The following is a 21,244-nucleotide window of genomic DNA, read 5'->3' as shown; positions in this document are numbered from 1 at the left end:
ACAAATATTTTTTTAAAAATAAAATTTTCGTAATGATGATTTTAATTTTTTATACAAATAATTAATGTGATTTTCCCACGTTAGTTTTGTATCTAAAAATACTCCAAGATATTTGAAGCTGTCTACTCTCCCTATACTTAGACAGTTACAATAATTAGTTTGAGGACAGTTTAGGATATGGTACTTCAATTCAGATTGGAAATGAAAACTTCTAAAATCAAAATTTTATATATTTAGTTTTGTTAACATTTATTTCCATTTTATTACTATCGTACCAGATTCTTAAAATTGCCAGGTCTTCTGTTATTTGTCTCCAGAGCGGTAAAATATTTTTTTCAGAATAAAACAGAGCAATATCGTCCGCGAACGCGCTAGGGATGCCATTAAAATCAGACTCTAAAAGGTCATTAATAAAAATCAAAAACAGAGTAGCCGACAGGACAGAGCCTTGCGGCACACCTGATTTCACAGAAAGGTGTGAACTAAAACTATTTTTAATTTGTACTTGTTGGGTTCTGCCCTGTAGAAAACTATTAAACCAATTTAGGGCTATTCCTCTTACTCCCAGTGCATCTAGTTTCAGTAATAGTATTTTGTAATTAACCAAGTCAAATGCTTTTTTGAAATCTATAAATAAACCGGTGGACTTGTTTCCTTCATTAAGGTTTGTGTAAATGTAGTCCGTAACCTCAACAAGAGCATCCTCGGTGGACTTCCCTTTCCTAAAACCGTACTGTCTACTGCTAAAATAATTTTTATTATCAAGATAATTTATGAGCCGATTTTTCATAAGTTTTTCGATTATTTTGGAGAAAACTGACAACAAGCTGATAGGTCTTAGATTATCTAATTTTTTACTAAAGCTTTTTTTGAAAATAGGAACAACAACACTGCTTTTTAAAATTTCGGGAAAAAACTCCCTCCGAAAAACTTAGATTTATAATGTAAGACAATACCGGAGAAATAACTTCCGCGATGTTTTTTATTAAAAAGGAATTAAAAACTGTCAAAACCAGAGGATTTCTTATTTTTAATATGATTTATTATATTTACAATTTCGTTGGGGGTTGTTGGCGTAATAAAAAAAGAATCACAACTTTGCTCTAAATTTAAAGTAGGGACTGCACTGTCGTGAAGGTCAACACAGGAATGTACCGAGATAAAGTATTTGTTTATCTCTTCTGCAACTGTTTGTGGGTCTGAAACAGTTAGCCCGTTATCTAATTCTATTTCACTAACACCTACTTTCGCATGGTCACCACTTAACTGGTTTATTACCTTCCACTGCCTTGAAATATCGCCATTACAGTTTTCAATTTGTTTAGCGTAATATCGATTTTTAGCGTTATCTATTTCATTAGCTAATTCAATACAAAACTTCTGAAAATAGTTTTTAAACAAACGATCGTAAGGCCTTTTATTGTAAATTTTATAAAGTTGTTTTCTTCTCTTAAATTTATTTAATAGTTTTTCATTAATCCAAGGACTTATAGACCTTGCTTTGTCTAACTGAGTTTTTACACTAGCCCTAATCTTACAACTACCAACAGTTTCACTTAAAATACTATGAAACATATTAAAACAAGTGTTTACATCTACCAAACTATAACAACAATTCCAGTCAGTATTTTGCAATTTGCGTTTTAACAATACATAATCTATAACAAAGCGCTCTTTAGAGATCTCAGGTGTTTTTAATTTACAATACTGATCCATTTTCAAGCCTAGTAAGCAGTGGTCTGTTAAACCTGTGTCCAGAACTGCACTTTGAAATATGTTCAACAGTCTATGCCTTATAAAAATGTGGTCAATGCAAGTTTTTGATATTTCTGTAATTCGGGTTGGTTTATTAATAAACTGTTTAAAACCGTGACTAGTAAGAAGGCTTAAATAATTCTGAGTAATTTGGTTATGCTCAAGAATATTGATATTCACATCACCAATTATAATTGTATAATGCGATAGTTGAGGTAAAAAATTGCTTAATTCATCCAAAAAGTTTTTTTCAGAATAATTATGAAGTCTGTAAATGCAGAATAAATTAAAATATAAATCATTTAATTTTACATTAACCAACACCGAGTCTACCCTATTGAAATTTATTTCAAGTTGCGAAACCTTTACATTTTCGGTTACATAGCAAACAATACCTCCAGCTCTGTATGTATCATTGCAACAATAGAACATATTGTAACCAGGGATCTCGTAAGAATGAATTTCGTCACTATTAAACCCAAATTTCACTAAGAACTATGAAGTGTATTTTACTATTTATCAAATATAATTCTAAAAGAAATGAGTTAAAGTTTTTCCGCAAACTCCTTATATTTGCATGAATGAAATTAATTTGACAACTTCGATCACCGAAAAAGCTGACTACGTTGCTAGGATCATTGTTTGTGTTTAAGATTGGATCCATATTAGCCATCTAAAAAACTAAACTAACTGGATTATACAACATATTAAAATATATATAAAGCAATAACAGACAATAAATACTGTAACCAACATAAATAGATAACTAAAATAAACTACAATAAATAAATAACATTCAATAAATAAATAACATTCAATAAATAATAACATTCAATAAATAAATAACATACTAGGTAAACAAAAATAATTTACTATATTTCTCAATCAAATTTATACTAATTATGCAGATATATGTACTTTCTTACTTTCAATGTTCGGCAACATTACTTCAGCTTCTCGATGTCAGCGTAGGAGTCGATCCGTTGTATCCTGTCTCCCTCCCCCTTCCTGACGAAGAACTTGCCATCCCGACTCCAGGCGAAAGTGTAACCGATGTCCCGACATTTCTGCTTGATCCTGGTCAGAAACTGCTTGTTCTCCGGTGATAGATGATCGTTTATGAAGACTCTGCGGGCAGGAAACTCCTTGTTGATATTCTGGGCTGACAGATTCTTTATAGTTCTGTATTTAGAAAATCCAGAGGTCTCGTACAGCGCGGTTGTTGAACTGTACTATAAGTGAGGGTTCCCTATCCTTCTTGTAGGACGGAACGCGATGTGCGGCAGCAATGTCGCTATCTTGCACATCCACCCCCAGCGCTGTTCCCACGTCCTTAACCACCTCGCTGACTTCTTCCTTAGCTGTTACAGGAATGCCGCTGATCTCCAGGTTGTTTCGCCGAGAATACTGTTCTAAGGCACGCATTTTCTCACGAATCTCTGACACCTCTTGACTTAGGATTTCATTTTTTAGTCGCAGTTCTGCATTTTCTTTCTTCAGCTCAACAAAATGAGTTCTAAGCTCTTCCATAAGCGAGTTGGATGCATCGAGTTTATCTGATACAAACTGCGTTGGTTTAGCGAGTTCAAGCATCTCATTTCTAAACAGTTTGAACTCTTCAAATATTTCTCTTTTAAAACTTTCCAATTCACTAGCAAAAAATTCCTTTGTTACTGCAGTTGCCGACACAGGTGTGGATTGCGAGTTGCTGTTTCCGGACGTATTCTTACACTCAGAACATTTCCAGTCTTTTTTCGACCGTAACTGCTTCTGTCCGTCACTCTTCACGCAGCTTCCATGCACCGTACGACCACAGCCACCAACACATTTTCAACTCACTACCGTCAACGCACTCAACCTTGCAGACGACACAGATTGCCATACTTCAAATTAATCCAAAAAGTACAAAATAACTATTAAGTTTAGTGTTAGAACAGGAAGTATTCTGCACGAGGCGCGCGACCTTGAACGGAGCGATAACGGAGCGTCTTATCTGCTCGGCTACTAGAGCTGGACTGAATAAATCATTCATCTTCTTCTTAATTTATTTTGAATGCTAGAGACTTGAATTTAAGTTCGTATTATGTAAACTTTTTGTTGTTTCTTAAGTCTGGTTATATAATATCATAGATTTAAGCAGAGCAATAAAAAAATAATATACTCAGTATAATACGTATTTCTAACTATTTATTTTTCCCCAACCAAGCCTTTTTAATGGCTATACATACAACCTCCTATTTAAAATAGCATTTTTAAACGTTTATCTTAAAATTTCATTGTTTCGAAAGTGATGTTTTCAGAATTAGCCTAATTGTGAGTCATTGTTAGACTGGACACGTGTGGCAGGTGGGCCGAGATAGCGAGCTTCCTGCGCTGAAATGGTCCCGACAGTTTTACGACGTGGGGCCTACAGTCCGTTTACCCTTATACGTGGCCCTTGCGCGGTTCGCCCGGCCAGCTGACGAAATTATTCTTAAAGTAAACCCTTCCCAATGTGTGAACCATCCCTCGGAAGAGATAGGCGAGTTGCAGTAGCGTAGCCAGAAATTTCGTTCGGGGGGGGGGGGTCCGACCCGGGGGATCCGGGGGACGTATTGTGTGTTATTTGCCAATGGATTCACTGGTAAAAGGTAAATATCAAAAATATGGAACTTTAGTAACTACGCCTTATAGAAAGTGGAAAGATGTAATAGACAAATTAAACTCTCACAGCAACTCTAGTACCACAAATTCTCTTGTATAGCTACAGAAACTTTACGAAGTTAGACTAGACGGATTAAATCCATGTTCTTGAATTATGTTTGCCCCAAATTATGTCATTTGAAAACAACTATTGTATTTTTGAGTATTAGCAAGAAAATGTCGTGATTCTTGCGTTTCTCCAGAAAGCAATGATTGCAATGGATCAAGAGGGGGAGTCAGTATTGGCAATTTTACTTTGCCATTAAGACAACACAATCCAAGCGACTCTCCAACAAACTTCAATGCACTACAATGCCCACAAACAACATCCATTGGACCAATAAGTACAGATACATGCGAACTGTAATCATAAGTGCAATCATAACTAAATGATGCTCTATTCAAATCAACAGCTGATGTATTCCTTCTTGCGTGTCGAACTTGAATCTAGTTGTTGATCAGTACGATTAGCTCGCCGATTTCGCATAGCCAAGCGAGCTGTTTCACGGGCTTCCTCTCTTTGCTCTTGAGATTGAGAAGCACGAAGTCGGGCCATACCAACACGACGCTCTTGTCGTCCGATTTCACGTTCTTCTTCAGTAGAATTGTTCACAACGTTACGAAGCCTTCTTGCATTTCGGCTTTGTTGAGACAGATTTGGTCTTCTGGGTCGCGGCATCTTTATAATAATCCTCTCAATGTTCACAAACACTCGCAAATCGTTTAATTGCGTGCGAAACAAAGTTATCCGAACCGAAAGCAATCGAAGTAATAAGTTGTTTGTCTTTTTTAAAAAACCAACAGATTATTGCAAAGGTAAAAAAAATCACTTCATGATTGACTGATTATAAGGTAAAACTGAAAGGATAATCTATATGTCAGTAGCCATGATTTCATTTTGTTTGACTGAGTAATCCAGAAAAATGACACAGGCAGCTGTGAAAGTGTCAATCAAAATTTTACAGTTGTTTTTTTACATTTTGGAATTCAGGCAATTGTTTATTTCAAGATACAGTTTTTTTTACTCTATGCTTTCAAACTATAGGTGTAAAGAAATTTAAAAATAGTAATTAAATGATATAAACATCAATATTTTAATTCAACAGACTTTACAAGAATTGTACAGTCCTTTTTGTTTACTTCACATGTCAAGTGATCTAATCTTGATCATTTAGTTTCGTTTTTGGTGTTAATTATTGTGATTCATTACTTTAACTTTTAACTTCACAGTCAAACTGTTAATGAGAGATAAAACTGTGAGTTTATTTAGATTTATTTATGGATTTTGTCTTATTTTCAGTTCTTCTTACACATGGAATTCAATGCCCAGGAAAGTAGTATAATTATCTTTTCCAGAAAAATAGTTGTTGATCCTGACCTACAATACTTTATAAAGGAACACCGATTACCTCTAGTTGATACAATGAAAATTCTGGGTATTGTTATAGATAATAAGCTTACTTTCAAGACTCATATTAATAAAATATTACAACAATGTCTAAAGGATTTAAATATATTGAAATCAATTAGTTGCAGAACAAGTGGAGCGCATCCAGAATTTGTACTGCAGATTTACAAAAGTCTTATCAGAAGTAAGTTAGATTATGGTTGCTTTCTTTATGGACACATTGCCAAAGTTGAATTGAATAAACTAGACAATGTTCAAAATCAAGCATTAAGAATTGCACTTGGAGCATTCAGATCGGTGGTGGCTCATAGTGCCTAAGCTCACAGCGCCACAACGTGAATTTGCTCACAGCGCCACAACGTGAATGTGCTCACAGCGCCACAACTCATAGCGCCACAGATTTGGCCGGAGTGCTCACAGCGCCAACACAACCGAATAAATAATCGGGTCCGTGCTCACAGCGCCACAGCTCATAGCGCCACAGATTTGGTCGAGTGCTCACAGCGCCAACACAACCGAATAAATAATCGGATCCATGCTCATAGCGCCACAGGTCATAGCGCCAAAGATTTGGCCGGAGTGCTCACAGCGTCCACAGCTCATATCGCCACAGATTTGAGAGTGGGGGGGGGGTAACCCCACCCGCTGGAGGGGTAACCCGCCTTCCCTGTACCAACCTCCAAAGTTATAATTCCCGTGATAACCAAGAAACATTGTTTCTATTGTTTGAACCGGTTTTTAAAACCTATTATGTGGTAATCACGCTTGTATTAATTAATTAACCTTTCTGTGTATATCTGTCTTTATAATGTTTAAAAATAGATTGTTATTGTTAATGAAATAATAGTAGAACAGGTATTAATTATCACGAATTGATTGTAGTTTTTTATTTTCTGTACGCATCAGCTTTAATGTCATTGTGAATTTGCATGTTGTATATTGAATTGTAATCGCTTTAAAATCAGTCCTCACACTCGTACATACATAATTGTTGTTAACATGCTATATTGAACTACGTGTGGGCTATGTGAATACTTTTTGGTTTTAGTTAAAACAAATTTTTATTATGTACCTATACCTTTTTTAAATGATCGGATTGTTTAAAATTCTTCATGAATGACATGCGTATTTGAAAGAGAAATACGGTTATTGTTTAATGGACGTTCAGATACCTATTTATTGTACTAGACCTGAACTTGTATTAGTACATACTAACATTAACAATACTCATGTAATATTGTATGTATTTAGTAATAACAAAAAATACTATATTCATGGGAAACATATATGCAGATCACGTCAATGATAGATAAAACAAGTTTATTTAACTAAAAGACAAGACAAAAAACGAGAGAAAAACAACAAAATGTATTAATTCTCATCTCACCCTGCTAGCGGTCTATTCTTAAGCGTAGTAGCCTCGAACATTGTACACACACACACATTTCCCTAATTTACGGATTCATAGAAAATACTTTTATTACGTTTATAATATTAATTTATTTATTTGAAAACGGTCAAAATATATTTCATTGTGTAGATCCCACAACTAAGAATTCTAAATCGATAAGCACAAGAACACACAAGAAAAGATATCATAGGCTATGTACCAGATAATTATGTTTTTCAAAATAGAAACACTAAAAACATAATAACAGTATCCAAGTGTTTATTAGTATAATTGTTATAATCGGTTTATAATCGGGTACCTTACGATTAATTAGTGAAGACAAAGACATGTATGACATGTTACATAGCATATGGTTACATACTAACTCAATTTTACATTAACTTAATATTCTTGCCAAATTACATCACAACGAATATTTTTGAGCTATGTATTTTCAAGGACAAGTATACAAAGAGGGAAAACTAAGGAAGGTCGGATCATAGATAATGTAATATTTCCAGTATATTTTAATCTAAGAAATTATCTAGAGGAAGAATTTCAAAACAATCTGTACACCACAATTTTTTAATGAAATTGAAAAACTGTCCAGTGTACTCGTATGTCATAAAATCGTGAGTGAAATTGCAGCTGGTGGTACCTTTTGGTTGATCATCAGGCAATCAGTAGACCTGTTTAATGAGGTTTTTACTAATTATGTTGATTTTGTCCAACATTCCACAGTTAGCACGCAACAAGCAAATATGACAACAATGCTCTGCCTTGGCCACTACAACTTTGTAAAGCTTACTTTTAAGTTCAGTCAGTAAACAGAAAATGAAATTTCAAAAATCTTAAGCTCTTTTCAAAACCAAATACCAGGAAGGGATTGAAATTCCTATGACAGTGATAAAATATGCCTAGCAAACAACTCATTAGGTAAACCTTGGTACCACTGGGTTAAAATTTCCCTCTTTTATTCAGTGGCAATTTCCCATGCGAGCACATCTTAAGCGCGAGGGGTACTGTCCAAAAGTAGCTCCATTATTCAAAAAGGTGATTCAAAGGATCCGTCTCCAACTATAGACCGTTATCACTAGCTGCCCACCTTTTCCAAAATTCATGGGAAGAGCTGCTTACCACCAATTAGTACATTATCTTGAGACCGAGTGTTTACATGAAGGAAGAACAACATGTTTCAGACCCAACCCGATCTGATTTAACGGCTGGCATTGAATTTATTAATTCAGTTATCACTCTGTGGATAATGGATAGAAAACAGTGGGAATTTATTTGGACCTAAGCAGAGCATTTGACAGTGGTAACTTCATAAACTTCTTTTAACAAAATTGAAAGCCTGGGAATTTGTGCAATTCTTTGAATTGGCATAAATTCTTACTAATTGATCGTAAAAAATTTGTGAAATAAAAACTACGGAAAAAATCGTATTAATCTGCAGCCACACTCCTCTCTCAGATTCATCAACGGCGTTCCACAGGGCTCAATTCTTGGCCCACTATTGTTTCATAACCTGTTATTTTAAAAGGTCTACCACTTTCATTTCCTGGTGGGTCCATCAAAAAATTGTTGCCTCTACGCATATGATGCTAGTTTTAAAATGAAAATTTTTAAAAGTTTGGGGAAAAAAAAAAATCATTAAATAATTAGAAAATAATCAATATTAAGTCTAACAGTGTATAACAATTATTTAAGTAACCATAATTATTATTTAAATGCAAGTAAAAACCAATTTTATCATGTACTCAACAGGGAAAAAGTAAACAACCCATCCAGTTGATCCATTTTAATATCAATAATAAAGTTTTGAAAAAAGTAACTTCCTCAAAATTTTTAGGTCTAATTGTAGACAGAAAACTGTGACATGGAATCTCTCTCCACATTGACCATGTATAAGTAAAGTTAGTTTCAGGAATATATGCTATTTACCGAATGTCCAATTTGTTCATTAATACATTACAAGGCACTCTATATCGGCACTGGTCGAATCGATCTGTCGCTTTTGGAGTAATTGCTATTTATGGTGGTACAATCAAAGCATAACTTAGACATAGAATTCTTCTTCTTCAGAAAAGAGCTATACGAACCATGTTGAATCTAAATTTTGAACGTTTCAGTTCGCGAACATTTTTCTCACTTGGGCCATTAAAACTGTCTACAGCTTTATTGTTTACATACCCACACTACATGTAAAACAATTATGTAATAAGAGTTTAATTCTAGACTATAGGTGACAGACATACAATTTTACCAGACCTAGAAAACAAATTGCCATTGACTCCATAGGCTTAATTTTTCACAAAAAAACATCCAAGCGCAGGTGCAACATCTTTTATCAAGGCTTCCTGTGGAATTGAGAGGCATTGACAACTTTAAAGAAATTTAAAAAAAGAGCTAAAATTGTATTTAACAGAGAAACCATAGTAAGGGGTTAACTGAACTATAATAACTAGTTCTTTTATCAAATATTTTAGCAATACTGTATATAATGTTATTTTAGCTTTAATTTTTTCTAAGACGCCATTCAATGTATACCACTGTATACCTTTATGAATATAAGTTTTTTTCAATTCAATTCAACATTTTCCAAAAATTTAAATTTTGTGTCCACCCACGTCCTCGTACTAGGTACACAATTAACTTTAGCCCCGTGTCTACAACTTCCGTATCTCTTCGCAAATAACGAGCACGCCATTTACAACAGCCGTTCATATTAAGAACGTTTCCTGATTTTTTCCACATCTCTCCACTTAAAACCCTACGGTATGAAGTAGCGTCGTAAAAGTGTGTACTTCCCAAGGAAATTTCATCTTTTCTTTAATTGCCGTTAATAATTTATGTCCGTTGGCACTTTTCTTTTGTACAATGTAAAAATCATTAATGGTATCAACGAATCACTCTCTGGTCAAAATTCATCGATGTGAAATTTTTTCTCCTCTGAATAGGGCTTTTTTTCCCGGAGTACTTTAAGGCTTCCATTACCGCTTCGACACTCTTCCCTTATAGATGTTACACTTCGCACAGATATACCCGTGTAATATAGCTACCCGATATTACTCTGCTTTCAGTCCAATGTGGAGATAACCCGGTATTTGATTCTTCATCACACTTTTGAATAACTCGCCTTATAACATCCCTCGCCTCACAGTGAATATGTCTGTCCCTTCTTGCGAACCGTTTCCATTTTGAAAGCTAAAAACTAACAAATATACACTATATTAAATAAACTCCTTTCACCTAATGAAATTTACACTAAGTTAGCATTAAAACCATAATAATACCAATTTGAGGGTGCAACTGGTTGAAATCACACCTCTCTACTACCAAGGTATTCGCGGTGAAAGTGGCGGAGGTGACTATAGCGCCGTCCGGACAAAACGTTGACGTTTGTCTCTGGAGGGAAGTCCTCGACCCTCTGCCCCCGCTCACCCCGCGCGCGCAATACAAGTCAATGCGGACAGTACACATGCAACCTTGTCGTAGGGTGGAATTTCTCCGATTAAAAATTTATGATAGTGTAGATTAAGGAATATATCTAATGATTTACCGTTGATAATAAATAAATGAGTAAATATTAACATTTAAATGTTATTAACAGGAAAAAAAACTTTGTTAGCTTTTATAAAGACGTATAATAACTTTTATATGAATCCACATTATCTTTTTTCTGAAATATAATTGTAATTCATTATATCTAATCAGATATATTAAAATATTCATTTAACTGTATTATGTATTCTATTTTTCAGTTGTTCAGTAGATTATATGATATACTTTAGGGCACGGAAGAATATACAAGAAACTCTGTTTACACACTGTGTTAAAGAGAGTTTTTAAAAGCTAAAAATATTTTTTTACTATCCAACAAAGAGGGATAAGTAACGCTGCACGAAACTAGTATTGTGGATGGAACATGAACGTGTTTCTCCCGCAACACTTCCGACATTGATTTTTTTTTAATACAACTAAAAACAAAGATTCTACTTGCATACAAAATATGAACTTTTCGATTCGTCAGTAAACATTTAAGTGTGTGGCTTCTTTTCCGGACTGCGAATACACAAAATACCTTATATAAATGAATTAAGCGGTTAAAATTGCATATTTTCCATTTTAACCCATTAAGCGGCCCATACACTAGACGTGCAATGCACGCCGTGCCAAAATTGGAAGAAACGTGCCAGTGTGTGGGGGTCTCCATGCTAAGCACGCCGTGCATTGCATGGCACGATGGCAATCAAGATCGGTTTGATTTTCGGCGTGCCGTGCCACCTACCGCGCCGTTCCATCCTGCAAGTGTGTGGACCAGTCCCGCGCCACGTGCTGAGAGTGGAGTGTCTTTTGAGGTTGTTTTTCGTTCTCTCGCGGCAAATACTCTCCTATATTTACCATTTCAACTGCTGACACACAAACTTTTCTCTCTCCTAATTTCTTACCATTATTTATAGATTCGTACAGAAATCACCATTGTTTGTGGCGAGTGAAGTGTAAAGAGTACTCAAATAAAAGTCTAAAACAAAATGCGTATTTAGACCTAGTGGAACTGAGCAGAACTGTGGTGCCTGATTGTACAGTTGATTATGTGCATGTATGCATTATGTAGCACGACAATACTACACAATATCACAGTACCACAACCAACTTCTAGCACGATACGGGACTGACTAAACTGTCAGTGTGTGGGGCACAAAGTGCCATGCCAAGCACGGCGTGCCAGTATAAAAAAACTGCACGGCGTGCAATGCACGTCTAGTGTATGGGCCGCTTTAGTTACACCGTAGTGTCCGGAACCAAAGTCCGACACTCGACACGGCAGCCATTCCCCCCCCCCCCGCGCGTACCCCAACAATGAATACAAACCTTATAAGGTTTGTATTCATTGACTCCAACACTGTCAAAACAACCCCTCCTCACTCCTCTTCAGAATCTACCTGACCTAGCGCTAGTGCATATCGCTACGCTATCGCAGTTACCCTAGAATCGTGTTTGTGAATGGGTGTGAGGGGTTGGGGGCCTCTACTCTATCCAAGGACGAAGCATTGGAAATTCAGTCACCTGCCCTTCGAAGCGATAGGATTCTCGTGTAAATACTTATGTACGAAAATATGTTCATGTACGAAAATTAACTTATTTGGACGGAGAACGGCGTATTCTATTGGTTTCTAAGCGGAGGTTTCCTTGATGTTCAAATCAAACTGGCAGTGATGAACGAGAACGATAAGAGGATTGAAGCTTCGGTTGAGGTGACTTGTGGAAACAGTAGCAGACACGAAGAAGCATGGACAGTCCTTCAGTGCTGCTGTAGGAGTTGATGGTGATACAGATCCACAAACTGATGCACAAGTAAGTAATAATCAGACTAACACCTATTACCTTGTTCATGAGAATGCAAGCATGAAAAATAGGAATGACTGGTGCAATCTATCGGTAATATAATACACTCTAATAGCATTAGGAATGTTTCTCACCTTAAGAGCCGTTTGTAGATAAACGACCTCGAATTTAAACTTATAAGAACAATGTTAAATCTGACACTTACAGCGGGGATTCCCTCACATTCAGTTTTTGTTTGTGTGCTATGAAGAAAGGTTTACTTAATAGTAAAATAAATCCCGTGGCTGTTACAATATGGTTTACTCATTAGTAGATTTAATACAGTCATTAAGGCAAGTAAGATTATCATACAAAATAAATTTATTAACCATATAATTCCCTGTTATGATTAGTACTGCAACAATATGCGCAGGCAGGGAGGGACTCTCCCACATCTATAATATTTTTCTAACATCAAAATCATCTCCTGCACTTTTGTTCACTAATTTTATAATTATATTTGTAATACAAGTTCCTTTTCTTTATACTTTAATAATAACTTAGGACAGAAAACCATAGAAATCAGTAAAACAATATAAAAGTCCACAAAATCGCAACTCTACAAAACGCCAGGGTGGGGAAACCCCACACACAACGAACAATTGAACATGTATATTGAGTCCAAATGTTCAAGGCTACTGAGGTTCTTGGGTTGGTAAGGGATGTCCCAGAGACGCACACTCCAATAAACGACGTATTCTGGCTCAGGACAAAAACTCACGCATCGCCACTTCAAACACTTTCACGCCCTTGTTTTTCATGCAGAATAATTATGAGAGATGTCTTGTTTTAAAAGGATGGTGAATGTATATAATTTCAATAAACAATGAATCACAAAAAGTATTTGCTCCGCCGGGACTCAACCGGCAAGGGAGCATTTGTGATTCAATGTTTATTGAAATTAAATTTGGCTATTGCTATTTATACAAATGTAAGAATAAGAATTTGTTTTATTGTCGATCAGGCTTACAAAAGCATTGACAAAGTTATTTACATTGAGCAGTATTGCCACGTCACTAATTAAATAAATTATATATATATATATATATATATATATATATATATATATATATATATATATATATATATATATATATATACACACACACACAAACGCATTATAGTTTTCCTTGCAAATAAATACTTTGTCTTAACGTATAAAATACCAAAAAATCAGTTTTTCCAAATCACAAACAAAACAAAAATAAATGTTAAAAGTAAGATATCTATCATAATTCTGCGATGTAAATAAGGTCACAAAAGTATTTGAAGTGAAACACTGTAGTTATAGGGAATAGATTTTTCATAGACGTTTTACTATAGTTTCTAAGCTGAGCTGCAACCGGAAATTGACCATCTACCTTAATAAAAATCGAAATAGTCTTATCAACACCGGGGCCAGGCATAACCCAGACCTGATGTGCGCCTCAGGGATCCTGTTGTTTGTTTCCTTAGACGACATTTCTAAAATAGTCCAAGAAAACAACCTCTTCTGTTTGCTGGGGAGTATACCATGTGTCGATGGTCAGAGTTTTTTAGGGTAAGTTTATGGCTGACCCAACTGATAGCAAAGGGCTTCATTAGTTTCTATTGTTGCCGTTATAAAAGGCAAAGGGCAAACCCGTCCCTCTCCGAACCATCTGGTGCAGGTCGCCAAGGTTGGCAATTCAGTTCTTTGCAGTTACTGTAAGGTTTTAAGTAACATAACTTTTGAGTATAAATCGAAAGCTTGTCAAAGCGAACAGAATAAGTAATATAACTCTAAAAGATTCGAAAAATAGGAACGAATTCTTTCTTTCGAAATCAACATTTGTTTTATTAGTTTCAATATAAATAATTTTGCTGTAGTATAAATATGACTATTTGCTGGAACGATAGTTATCACACTCACTATTGATTTTTATTGTAATACAAAGTGAATAAGAAGTTAGGTTAACGTTACTACATAAGATTATCTAATTACGGACATTTACCTTTCGCATTTATTTGCGCGTATGAAGAGAGCAGACAGTTGGTCTCAATGAAACACAAAAGATCGGATGTAAAAGAAGGGATAGGTAGAAAAGTGACCATCGCCACAATTTGTGTGTAATTAGGGAAAGGACTCCGCGCATATTGAATGCTTTGGGATGATAAGACAGTTGCTGCCAAGCACAAAGACATAGAACACTTGGAAATTTATAAACAATTACAATAAACCTTGGCAGCCCAATTCTTCTCTGAAAACTATTTGTGACTCAATCGCGACGATGCAAATGTTATATGTCCGAGTATTCGTACTTATAAAGAGAAAATGTCAAAATATGCAAAACTTTCAGTGTGTGACAGCAGCAGATACAGACGCTGCACTAAGAGGAAGGTGAAATTAGGCTAACTCATCAATCAAATTTAAACAACCCTTCACGCCATAGCTATGTGACTTGTAGAAAACTCGCTTGCTCCTACGTGCTTAGAGATCGTGTATTTAAACAACATAGTGCATTTAATTGTGACCTTGATTAGACAACGAGAATACATCTTCACTAAGATTACACTATATAATGTAGCCTATGTGTATCTGATGTCAAAACGATGTAGAGTTCATTTTGAGCTTCTTCGTCGCCGACCTTATTTTGTATGTCTTCAGACGAACATGACTCCAGCCAGATTCCAGGTGTCAAATCAGCTTCCTGACCTTGCACTAAAATATAGAAGATCTAGAGCTAAACCCCTTCATTTACAACGAATCAACCCTTCATAACATATATTCTGAGTATTCCCTGTTTCAGTGACACATACATGCATTATGTGGCGCGTCACCTTGGAGCAGCCAGAGAGGACGAGCGATATTACCAAATATTCCCCCGTTGTAACCGCAAACCAAGCGAGTGAATTGTACTTAAAATACTTAATCGTTACGTCCGAAAGAAATGTTAGAGCTGTCCTAAATTAATTAACCACATATTAAAAATTGTAATTTTACGTGCATCCCTACACCTTATTTCCATGTTAATATAAACGGGTTGAAAGTAATTATTGTATTATATTAGCCGTTTACGAAGATCGAGGAATTGAAAACATTTTTATTAGAGTGTCCGGGGGACTTTGTGGAGTGCTCTGATCAGACTAGCTTATATTGAGCTTTATATTAAGATTACCACCTGTATAAGCTTTAGTTTATTTTAGCATTTATAAAAATTTAATACTATTTTAATTATTGTGACTTTGTTTTTATATGTAACTTAATTATGTACTTTATTCTGAATCACCTAATGTAATTAACTATCACACATTATTGTTGACGCTATTTTGCAGTAATATTCTGTCTGTCAATAAAGAATTTCTGAGTTATAGGTTTCCCGTATTTAATGGTTAGATAATACAAGCATATTTTATGTATGGTAAGAAATTGCATGTTTAAATAGTAGAATCGTGTTCTGTTGAATGAATATTCGATTTGGTAAGATAGTTGTAAATACATCTGAGATCTAATTTAATTTTCAAAAATGTACTTCAGTACATAACGGCGGGAACGGCCGTACCGTAAACCGGGGCTACTTTGCACCACTTTTAGGAGTTAAAATAAATATTATCTCATAAAAAATAAAGCATTTCAACAAATTAACAAACTACTGGTTTTTATTAATTCTTATACATTCAGGAAACCATTCCACACTCATAAATTTCAGTATTATATATTTAAATATTTTTTATGTATTTTTTTAATTTGGTGCAAAGTATACCATAGGAGCGGGTTACTTTGCACCACCTGAAAAATTATTTATCTTTTTATGAAAAACTTTATTGGTGCAAAGTAAGACCTATTCAGAAACCCTTAAACATTTGTTGGAACCACTGAATACTTATATGATTTAATTTTTTTCACCTGAAAGGGGGAAAACAACAAAAACTCATGATACGTCACAAAGTGTATTTAACATGGGAAAATTGACAGTGACAAAATGACAAACTTAGAGATTCTAAAGCTTAAAACCTAATAAATACTTGCAGGTCTATGATCAAAAACATTATAACATATAATACACACTTAATAATGCATATTCTTAAAAAAAATTAGTCCATTTTCCCAAAATTGCCTTCAAGCTCTGGAACTGCAAATATTCCTCTTTTGCTCAAAATTTTGGGTGGATTTATAGATCCAGCAATTTCATTCCACTCATAAAATAAAACATCCTTATTAACAGGCCACTTCCAGTTGCCTAGGGACTTCATCATTGCACTTACAAAAGCTCCATTTTCATCAACGTTTACAGTGGTACCTGGGTAATATTCGTTTTCGTAGTTAACAACAACAAATGAATCTACTTGTAGATCAGACTTGTTAATGGGTTTCAGTCCTGATTTTATTGTTAGAAAAGCCTCTTCTTTTGCTGCTTCATTGATCTCCTCTAATTTCTTTTTCCTATAGGACTTCCAGTCATCGTCGGAGGAACTTTCATCAATACACATTTCTGATGGGTCATCTATGGACTCATCACTACTATCCCGGTGAAATTTAGGCTGACACGATTTTTTTCCTTTAGTTAAACAAGTCTTTGTGGTTGCCTTACTCGTGCTTGGTGTTTGATCATCAGTCATAGATTGTGGGTGTTTAACACTAGCATTATCACTAGTTACAAGTGATTGCATGGAAATTGTTTCTCTTCGTGAGATAAACTTTTTCCTGCTGGCACAGCAAGTTTCTTTTTTCTTGTTATTTGTGGCTTTGTGCTGCAGGCCTCTCGTGTTGACTGCAGGGCAACGAGGAAAGCATAACAAACAGCTGAAGGCTCTACTTATGCTGGTGCAAAGTAACCCCGTCTTTCTCTTAAAAGTAACCTTAAACTTAAAATGGATGATAATTTAATGAGTATTGATATAAACTCTCAGTTACTGTTGTTATTTGTAAGATAATAAAATTCTACACATAAATATACCACACTTGCCTTTCTCTGACGTTGTCTAATATCGTAAAAACGGCACTTTTTTGACGTAACAATTCAAACAAAACTGAAGATACAAAGACAACTCTTCCCATAAATATCCAAAATGGCGGGATAAAGTGTCCGTTCACACAAATCATGTAGAAGATGGTGCAGCCTAGTGGAGAATTGTGAAACTAGGTCGAAATGATTAATAGTTTCTCCTACAGATAAAGTTGAATCTTTTTTCAACTTTGGTGCAAAGTAACCTCACAAGGTGCAAAGTAGCCCCGGTTTACGGTAACGGTTTTTTTACACACTTCGGTTCTCATAAATCTATAAGAACTTAATAGCATCTTTCGTACCAGGCTATGAATGGTCTGTTTCATGTAAAAATTATTTTCACTCTTAAGTGATTTAAACTGGAATCAGTTAAAAATATGATGCAGCACAAGCATTTCTATAATATGAATGCACTTTCTTCTTAAATTCAAAAGTAACCCTTTTCTATTATAACACGCAATATAGTTTTAACACGACATAGTTATAACAGGTGATGCCAGTCCAGTGAAAATATGGAGGCAACGAACAGGCCGGTGCTCAGACCGGTTTTTTTCGGATAGTTTTACCTGTGCGCGGGCCAGCCCCGCCAGAGTTGTATGGGGGCAGGTGGTGGCAGATGGCGGGACCCTACCAATTATCTTTTCCGCCGCCCGCCAAAACAGAATGCGGTCCTGCCGACGAGTGAAATACTACCTGTACCTGTAAACAGAAGCCGCCCCAGCCAGCCCAGCAATGGTGGTAGTGCCAGTGCCAGACAGAGATGTCTTCATACTGCCCCCTTCTTCCCTCTCTCTATGCACGTTAGGGCCTATTCTCTCTGAGTCAGTCGCTGTTGAAACTTACTGAGTTTTCTTGATTTTTCTGTACGCGTATATTATTTTGTGCAGTATTTTACTGTTATCGAGTGTTTCCACCTTTATTAAATGTGTCAATAAATTGTAATATACAGTAGACTCCCACTAGTTTAGCCATCTCGGGACCGGACCCTCAATTTGAATTTTAAAAAACCAGGACTAACTGACGGTAATAACCTATAGACTCAAATCAGAACCAAATATGGTTTTAATAATCAAGTACAGCATACTCACCCAAACAATAGTGTTGTTGTACTGTCCTTTTATCTACATTGAATTCGCTACTAATTCTTAGCACTGATCCACCCTTATCTAGGCGCAGTAAAGTTTAAGGCATCCTGCATTTTCACCGTTTTATTATTACGTTTATTACTCACTTTTGTAAACATTTCTTGCAGACACTTCACACAACACGTTTTAGACACGAAACAAACGAAATCGATCCTCAACTGAACTGACATGATTTGGTTACGTTTGGCCGGAAACTTAATATACAAGTTGCATCCTGTCGATTTCTGTCTTAGGAAACTGTCCTGCGGGTGGTTTATCATCTCCAAGAAGACGAACTAGAGAGAGCCTACTGTAGATCACTTGTTACTGAAACATTTCCGAGAAACTTTGAACTTTAAGCAAAGCGGTAAACTATGCGCTGAGGCATGCGGTGAATGAACTGCTAACAAAATAAATAAAGAAACGAAGTCGGCACAAGCAGTCACGAATTAAAAATAACAGGATTTTATGACTTGAGACATAAGATTTTTGTCATACTACAACACAGGAGAATTTCCAACATCAAAAGAATCACGTTGGGTCTCAAAAGAAAACTTTACAACGGATCAGTAACTTAAACAAATATATTACTAAGGCATGTTGGTTTCAGGTACAAGAAAACCAATGGTGGTAGAAAGCTTTTATTGGAACGAAATATTATTGTAGCGGCTCATTTAATGTTTTTTGAGATCTGATGCAAGATCTTAGAGAATCTGGTGGTTGTGAGCTCAAATAGTAGAGTAAACTTATTTGTTCCTGTCGGCACAGGTAGAAGATTAATAATTTGTTATGTCGTTCAGCAAAAGAGAACGATTGAAAACTTATTCACGATGCTCTGTTAAAGTGACTAAAGATTGGCTATCCAGAGTTTGGCATGCAGAAGCCTTGCAGTAAGTTGATATGTGTCCGCACAAGTGTTGTAGAGCAAATAATTATAAAATTAGCAGATAATTTCGACACGAGTAGCAATGAGGCAATAAGTGAACATGAAGAAGATTTGGCTACAATATTGCCGTCTGAGAGCGCGTAAAGTATACAGGGTGATTCATGAAGTTCTCCCCCCACTACAGCACATTGTACTAGTAAAAATAATGAAAAAATGTTATATAAACATAGGTCCGAAAACGCTTCGTTAGCGAGTTACAGCTAGCGAAAGATTTCGCCTGAATTCCTGGGTAAAGAGTAAAATAAAGCCATACTGAACTTTTGGAAAGGTTAATTAAGTAAGAAATATCGTGGATTCTTATGTATTTTTACCTGATAAAGCTAATAAAATAGGTTTCAGAACTGTACCTGTAGTAGTTTTTGAGGGATTCAGGGTTAAATGCAAAAAATTGGGGCACGAAACAATGTTTTTTTAAGTTTGATGTACAATAACTTTGTTAAATTGGTAATAAATACATAAACTCAACAAACATTAATTGTAGAGAATTTAATTCTGAGAAAATTGATATAATCAAAGTCTAAAATAAAACAGAAATAAGTACCAAAAAATTGATTTTATTCAGTATAATACATTACTAGTTTTAAGCAAAATTAATCAGGTTGGGCCAACCGTACGCACCTTTTTATAATAGATGTTCGAAAATGAGGCCATCATTATCAATACATTTTGCAGCACGTTTGTGTATTGCTTTTGTTGCGTTTCTTAATTTTTCAGGACTTCCCTGTATCTGCACAGCCGAATCCATAATACGGGCAATTAATTCATCACGAGAATTCACTTTTGTCTTGTATACAATGTCTTTCATCCATCCCCAGATGCAATAATCCAATGGGGATAGATCTGGTGATCTTGGTGGCCAAGGGTGAGGCCCTCCACGACCAATCCAGTGTCCAGGAAATTGATGATTTAAGTAAGCAGAAACGGCACGTGAAAAGTGGGGAGGTGCTCCGTCATGCTGGAAGTACAAATTTTGTCTGAGATGTAAAGGAACATTCTCTAACAGCTGCGGCAACTCTTCTTGAAGGAAATGCAAATAGAACTCAGCATTTAGGCGTCCAGGTAATATGAAAGGTCCAATCAGCCGATTGTGCAAAAGGCCACACCAGACATTGACGCTAAATCGGTGTTGAAAGTTCTGTTCCACTACCTCATGTGGATTTTCTTCTGCCCATGAGTGTTCATTGTGCAAGTTATTGACACCATCCCGAGTGAATTGTGCCTCATCCGTAAACAAAATACGCTTGTAGAGTTGATTATTAATATTCAAAAAGTTGCAAAACTCCAAGCGAAGCGGACCATCCCCTAGCTGTAGATGTTGAACCTTTTGTTTATGAAACGGATAAAATTTGTTTCGATTAAGTGACCTCCACACCGTTGACTGCGAAACTCCTATCCGCCTAGAAATACGTCGTGTACTTACACCTGGACTGCGATGAACAGCATTAATAACAATATCATCATCAAGTTGTACAGCTCTTTCATAATTGGTTCTATCCTGGTAGTGATCCTGTTTCCCGAAGAGTACGAAAAGTTCCTGAAATTGTTTTGGTATCTGGAATCCTCCTATTAGGGTAACGTAGTTCATAT

The sequence above is a fragment of the Homalodisca vitripennis genome, chromosome X (assembly GCF_021130785.1).
Source record: "Homalodisca vitripennis isolate AUS2020 chromosome X, UT_GWSS_2.1, whole genome shotgun sequence".
NCBI lineage: Eukaryota > Metazoa > Arthropoda > Insecta > Hemiptera > Cicadellidae > Homalodisca > Homalodisca vitripennis.
This window is presented reverse-complemented; position numbering follows the sequence as displayed.